The sequence below is a fragment of the Lucilia cuprina genome, chromosome 4 (genome assembly GCF_022045245.1).
Source record: "Lucilia cuprina isolate Lc7/37 chromosome 4, ASM2204524v1, whole genome shotgun sequence".
NCBI classification, from domain to species: Eukaryota; Metazoa; Arthropoda; class Insecta; order Diptera; family Calliphoridae; genus Lucilia; species Lucilia cuprina.
Genome location: NC_060952.1, coordinates 29,874,207 through 29,881,086, shown reverse-complemented (window position 1 = coordinate 29,881,086; position 6,880 = coordinate 29,874,207).

Here is a 6,880-nt window from a genome sequence, read left to right as displayed (position 1 = left end):
CTATTTTTAATTATTTTCCTACCAAAAACCCACGTTTTAGTTAGTACTGCATATAACGAACTTTTCAATTTTACGAACAGGCCTGACAACATATGGGTTCGTTAAATCGGAAAACTACTGTATAAACAAAACTATAGTTCACACTATTGACAAACATATAGTCAAATATATAGGCCATTGACTAGACTAAAATATAGTGTATAGTCTAGTCTTTAACTTAGTCTATAGTTTAATATAACCTATATTATAGTCTTTAGTAAAGTCTATAGTGTAGTCTAGTCTATAGTCTAGTCTATAGTCTTGTCTATAGTCTAGTCTATAGTCTAGTCTATAGTCTAGTCTATAGTCTAGTCTATAGTCTAGTCTATAGTCTAGTCTATAGTCTAGTCTATAGTCTAGTCTATAGTCTTGTCTATAGTCTAGTCTATTGTCTAGTCTATTGTCTAGTCTATAGTCTACTCTATAGTCTAGTCTATTGTCTAGTCTATAGTCTACTCTATAGTCTAGTCTATAGTCTAACCTATGGACTAGTCTATAGTCTTAACCTATAGTCTAACCTATAGTCTAACCTATGGTCTAGTTTATAGTCTAATCTATAGTCTAGTCTATAGTCTAGTCTATAGTCTAGTCTATAGTCTAGTCTATAGTCTAGTCTATAGTCTAGTCTATAGTCTAGTCTATAGTCTAGTCTATAGTCTAGTCTATAGTCTAGTCTATAGTCTAGTCTATAGTCTAGTCTATAGTCTAGTCTATAGTCTAGTCTATAGTCTAGTCTATAGTCTAGTCTATAGTCTAGTCTATAGTCTAGTCTAGTCTATAGTCTAGTCTATAGTCTAGTCTATAGTCTAGTCTATAGTCTAGTCTATAGTCTAGTCTATAGTCTAGTCTATGGTCTAGTCTATAGTCTAGTCTATGGTCTAGTCTATAGTCTAGTCTATAGTTTAGTCTATAGTCAAGTCTATAGTTTAGTCTATAATCTAGTCTATAGTCTAGTCTATAGTCTAGTCTATAGTCTAGTCTATAGTCTAGTCTATAGTCTAGTCTATAGTCTAGTCTATAGTCTAGTCTATAATCTAGTCTATAGTCTAGTCTATAGTCTAGTCTATAGTCTAGTCTATAGTCTAGTCTATAGTCTAGTCTATAGTCTAGTCTATAGTCTAGTCTATAGTCTAGTCTATAGTCTAGTCTATAGTCTAGTCTATAGTCTAGTCTATAGTCTAGTCTATAGTCTAGTCTATAGTCTAGTCTATAGTCTAGTCTATAGTCTAGTCTATAGTCTAGTCTATAGTCTAGTCTATAGTCTAGTCTATAGTCTAGTCTATAGTCTAGTCTATAGTCTAGTCTATAGTCTAGTCTATAGTCTAGTCTATAGTCTAGTCTATAGTCTAGTCTATAGTCTAGTCTATAGTCTAGTCTATAGTCTAGTCTATAGTCTAGTCTATAGTCTAGTCTATAGTCTAGTCTATAGTCTAGTCTATAGTCTAGTCTATAGTCTAGTCTATAGTCTAGTCTATAGTCTAGTCTATAGTCTAGTCTATAGTCTAGTCTATAGTCTAGTCTATAGTCTAGTCTATAGTCTAGTCTATAGTCTAGTCTATAGTCTAGTCTATAGTCTAGTCTATAGTCTAGTCTATAGTCTAGTCTATAGTCTAGTCTATAGTCTAGTCTATAGTCTAGTCTATAGTCTAGTCTATAGTCTAGTCTATAGTCTAGTCTATAGTCTAGTCTATAGTCTAGTCTATAGTCTAGTCTATAGTCTAGTCTATAGTCTAGTCTATAGTCTAGTCTATAGTCTAGTCTATAGTCTAGTCTATAGTCTAGTCTATAGTCTAGTCTATAGTCTAGTCTATAGTCTAGTCTATAGTCTAGTCTATAGTCTAGTCTATAGTCTAGTCTATAGTCTAGTCTATAGTCTAGTCTATAGTCTAGTCTATAGTCTAGTCTATAGTCTAGTCTATAGTCTAGTCTATAGTCTAGTCTATAGTCTAGTCTATAGTCTAGTCTATAGTCTAGTCTATAGTCTAGTCTATAGTCTAGTCTATAGTCTAGTCTATAGTCTAGTCTATAGTCTAGTCTATAGTCTAGTCTATAGTCTAGTCTATAGTCTAGTCTATAGTCTAGTCTATAGTCTAGTCTATAGTCTAGTCTATAGTCTAGTCTATAGTCTAGTCTATAGTCTAGTCTGTAGTCTAGTCTATAGTCTAGTCTATAGTCTAGTCTATAGTCTAGTCTATAGTCTAGTCTATAGTCTAGTCTATAGTCTAGTCTATAGTCTAGTCTATAGTCTAGTCTATAGTCTAGTCTATAGTCTAGTCTATAGTCTAGTCTATAGTCTAGTCTATAGTCTAGTCTATAGTCCAGTCTATAGTCTAGTCTATATGGTCTAGTCTATAGTCTAGTCTATAGTTTAGTCTATAGTCTAGTCTATAGTCTAGTCTATAGTCAAGTCTATAGTCTAGTCTATAGTTTAGTCTATAATCTAGTCTCTAGTCTAGTCTATAGTCTAGTCTATAGTCAAGTCTATAGTCTAGTCTATAGTCTAGTCTATAATCTAGTCTATAGTCTAGTCTATAGTCTAGTCTATAGTCTAGTCTATAGTCTAGTCTATAGTCTAGTCTATAGTCTAGTCTATAGTCTAGTCTATAGTCTAGTCTATAGTCTAGTCTATAGTCTAGTCTATAGTCTAGTCTATAGTCTAGTCTATAGTCTAGTCTATAGTCCAGTCTATAGTCTAGTCTATGGTCTAGTCTATAGTCTAGTCTATAGTTTAGTCTATAGTCTAGTCTATAGTTTAGTCTATAATCTAGTCTCTAGTCTAGTCTATAGTCTAGTCTATAGTCAAGTCTATAGTCTAGTCTATAGTTTAGTCTATAATCTAGTCTCTAGTCTAGTCTATAGTCTAGTCTATAGTCAAGTCTATAGTCTAGTCTATAGTCTAGTCTATAATCTAGTCTATAGTCTAGTCTATAGTCTAGTCTATAGTCTAGTCTATAGTCTAGTCTATAGTCTAGTCTATAGTCTAGTCTATAGTCTAGTCTATAGTCTAGTCTATAGTCTAGTCTATAGTCTAGTCTATAGTCTAGTCTATAGTCTAGTCTATAGTCTAGTCTATAGTCTAGTCTAGTCTATAGTCTAGTCTATAGTCTAGTCTATAGTCTAGTCTATAGTCTAGTCTATAGTCTAGTCTATAGTCTAGTCTGTAGTCTAGTCTATAGTCTAGTCTATAGTCTAGTCTATAGTCTAGTCTATAGTCTAGTCTATAGTCTAGTCTATAGTCTAGTCTATAGTCTAGTCTATAGTCTAGTCTATAGTCTAGTCTATAGTCTAGTCTATAGTCTAGTCTATAGTCTAGTCTATAGTCTAGTCTATAGTCTAGTCTATAGTCTAGTCTATAGTCTAGTCTATAGTCTAGTCTATAGTCTAGTCTATAGTCTAGTCTATAGTCTAGTCTATAGTCTAGTCTATAGTCTAGTCTATAGTCTAGTCTATAGTCTAGTCTATAGTCCAGTCTATAGTCTAGTCTATGGTCTAGTCTATAGTCTAGTCTATAGTTTAGTCTATAGTCTAGTCTATAGTTTAGTCTATAATCTAGTCTCTAGTCTAGTCTATAGTCTAGTCTATAGTCAAGTCTATAGTCTAGTCTATAGTTTAGTCTATAATCTAGTCTCTAGTCTAGTCTATAGTCTAGTCTATAGTCAAGTCTATAGTCTAGTCTATAGTCTAGTCTATAATCTAGTCTATAGTCTAGTCTATAGTCTAGTCTATAGTCTAGTCTATAGTCTAGTCTATAGTCTAGTCTATAGTCTAGTCTATAGTCTAGTCTATAGTCTAGTCTATAGTCTAGTCTATAGTCTAGTCTATAGTCTAGTCTATAGTCTAGTCTATAGTCTAGTCTATAGTCCAGTCTATAGTCTAGTCTATGGTCTAGTCTATAGTCTAGTCTATAGTTTAGTCTATAGTCTAGTCTATAGTTTAGTCTATAATCTAGTCTCTAGTCTAGTCTATAGTCTAGTCTATAGTCTAGTCTATAGTCAAGTCTATAGTCTAGTCTATAGTTTAGTCTATAATCTAGTCTCTAGTCTAGTCTATAGTCTAGTCTATAGTCAAGTCTATAGTCTAGTCTATAGTCTAGTCTATAATCTAGTCTATAGTCTAGTCTATAGTCTAGTCTATAGTCTAGTCTATAGTCTAGTCTATAGTCTAGTCTATAGTCTAGTCTATAGTCTAGTCTATAGTCTAGTCTATAGTCTAGTCTATAGTCTAGTCTATAGTCTAGTCTATAGTCTAGTCTATAGTCTAGTCTATAGTCTAGTCTATAGTCTAGTCTATAGTCTAGTCTATAGTCTAGTCTATAGTGTAGTCTATAGTCTAGTCTATAGTCTAGTCTATAGTCTAGTCTATAGTCCAGTCTATAGTCTAGTCTATGGTCTAGTCTATAGTCTAGTCTATAGTTTAGTCTATAGTCTAGTCTATAGTTTAGTCTATAATCTAGTCTCTAGTCTAGTCTATAGTCTAGTCTATAGTCAAGTCTATAGTCTAGTCTATAGTTTAGTCTATAATCTAGTCTCTAGTCTAGTCTATAGTCTAGTCTATAGTCAAGTCTATAGTCTAGTCTATAGTCTAGTCTATAATCTAGTCTATAGTCTAGTCTATAGTCTAGTCTATAGTCTAGTCTATAGTCTAGTCTATAGTCTAGTCTATAGTCTAGTCTATAGTCTAGTCTATAGTCTAGTCTATAGTCTAGTCTATAGTCTAGTCTATAGTCTAGTCTATAGTCTAGTCTATAGTCCAGTCTATAGTCTAGTCTATGGTCTAGTCTATAGTCTAGTCTATAGTTTAGTCTATAGTCTAGTCTATAGTTTAGTCTATAATCTAGTCTCTAGTCTAGTCTATAGTCTAGTCTATAGTCTAGTCTATAGTCAAGTCTATAGTCTAGTCTATAGTTTAGTCTATAATCTAGTCTCTAGTCTAGTCTATAGTCTAGTCTCTAGTCTAGTCTATAGTCTAGTCTATAGTCAAGTCTATAGTCTAGTCTATAGTCTAGTCTATAATCTAGTCTATAGTCTAGTCTATAGTCTAGTCTATAGTCTAGTCTATAGTCTAGTCTATAGTCTAGTCTATAGTCTAGTCTATAGTCTAGTCTATAGTCTAGTCTATAGTCTAGTCTATAGTCTAGTCTATAGTCTAGTCTATAGTCTAGTCTATAGTCTAGTCTATAGTCTAGTCTATAGTCTAGTCTATAGTGTAGTCTATAGTCTAGTATATAGACTAACCTATAGTCTAACCTATAGACTAACCTATAGTCTAACCTATTGTCTAACCTATAGTCCAGTCTATAGCCTAGCATATAGCCCAGCCTATAATTTAGTCTACATTCCAGTCTATAGATTAGTATATAGTCTATAGTCTACTTTAGTCTATAGTCTACTTCTAGTATGTAGTGTCTTAAGTTTAGTCCATAATCTAGTCTATAGCCTAGTCTATATTCCAATCTGCATTTAATATATAATATATAGTCTTGTCTATAGCCTAGTCTATAGTCTAGTAGATATTTTTGTGTACATTTTTAAACATTTTATTTTAGAAATCTAAATACTATATAAAATTTGTTTGTGTAGTATATATAGTGTATGTAATTTAACTTTTGCGTATGAAACAAATATATTTTATATATACAAATATGTGTTCATAGGTGTCCCATTAAAAAATTTTATACATAAGAATGTATAAAATTTAAATAAAAATTCTAATTTTGTGTTTACTACGTCTTAAATATTGAAATGGGGGCCAGAAAAGACAAAAAACGTGCTAGTTTTGTCGAAACAAAACAATAAAAATAAAACCACTAATTTTTTTGAATTATAAAAATCTGCAAAACAAAGAAGTAGTGATCTGAGATATTTACAATGCGATCGGTAAAATAAAATTAGAGCTTTTTTCATTAACAAATTGAAATCAATATATTTGAAAATTATAATTTATATTTCAATATTTCATCATTAAAATATTTTGCAAATGTTAAATCAAAATAAATGTTAAAACATTCTTCTACGATAAAAAAAACATTTCAACTAATTACCTTTTCTGTTAACATTAACATTAACAATAATAATTGTTTTAAAAATATTTTGTTTTCTTTAAAAAAAGAAACAAAAAAGTTCATTACCATTTTTATTTATCAATTTAAAGATTGAAATTGTTTCCTTTTCAAATGACATAAAACATTAACTGTATTGTAATAAAAATAAATGACTTCTAAGATAAATTCTACTTGTTTCATATCGATCATATTTTAGAAAAGTTAACTTGCAGTATAAGAAAGTATTTAGTCTTTAAAAACTATAAGATATTCTATAAAAAATTCTTTAAGGCAAAAGATTTTGTAAAAGCAAATCGGAATCAGAAAAACTACTGGACAAATGGCTTTTACGAAAATCTATACTAAATGAAGAGTATAAATAATTCGACTAATTTATAAAACCAACCAGATGTGTTGTTAAATAATATTATCAGAAATATTTTTGTTCCAGACGTATCTTTGCTATATTAGGTACCGAATTTATTATACCATTAACAATTTTAGTAATTATACTATTTTTTATGAAATATTTTAAAAGTTTTAGTCTATAGTCCAGTCTATAGTCTAGTTTATAGTCTAGTCTATAGAACAGTCTACAGTCCAGTCTAAAGTGTAGTCTATAGTCTAGTATATATCCTAGTCTATAGTCTAGTCTATACTCTAGTGTATAGTCTAGTCTATAGTCAAGTCTACAGTCTAGTCAATAGTCTAGTCAATAGTCTAGTCTATAGTCTAGTCTATAGTCTAGTCTATAGTCTAGTCTATAGTCTAGTCTATAGTCTAGTCTATAGTCTAGTCTAT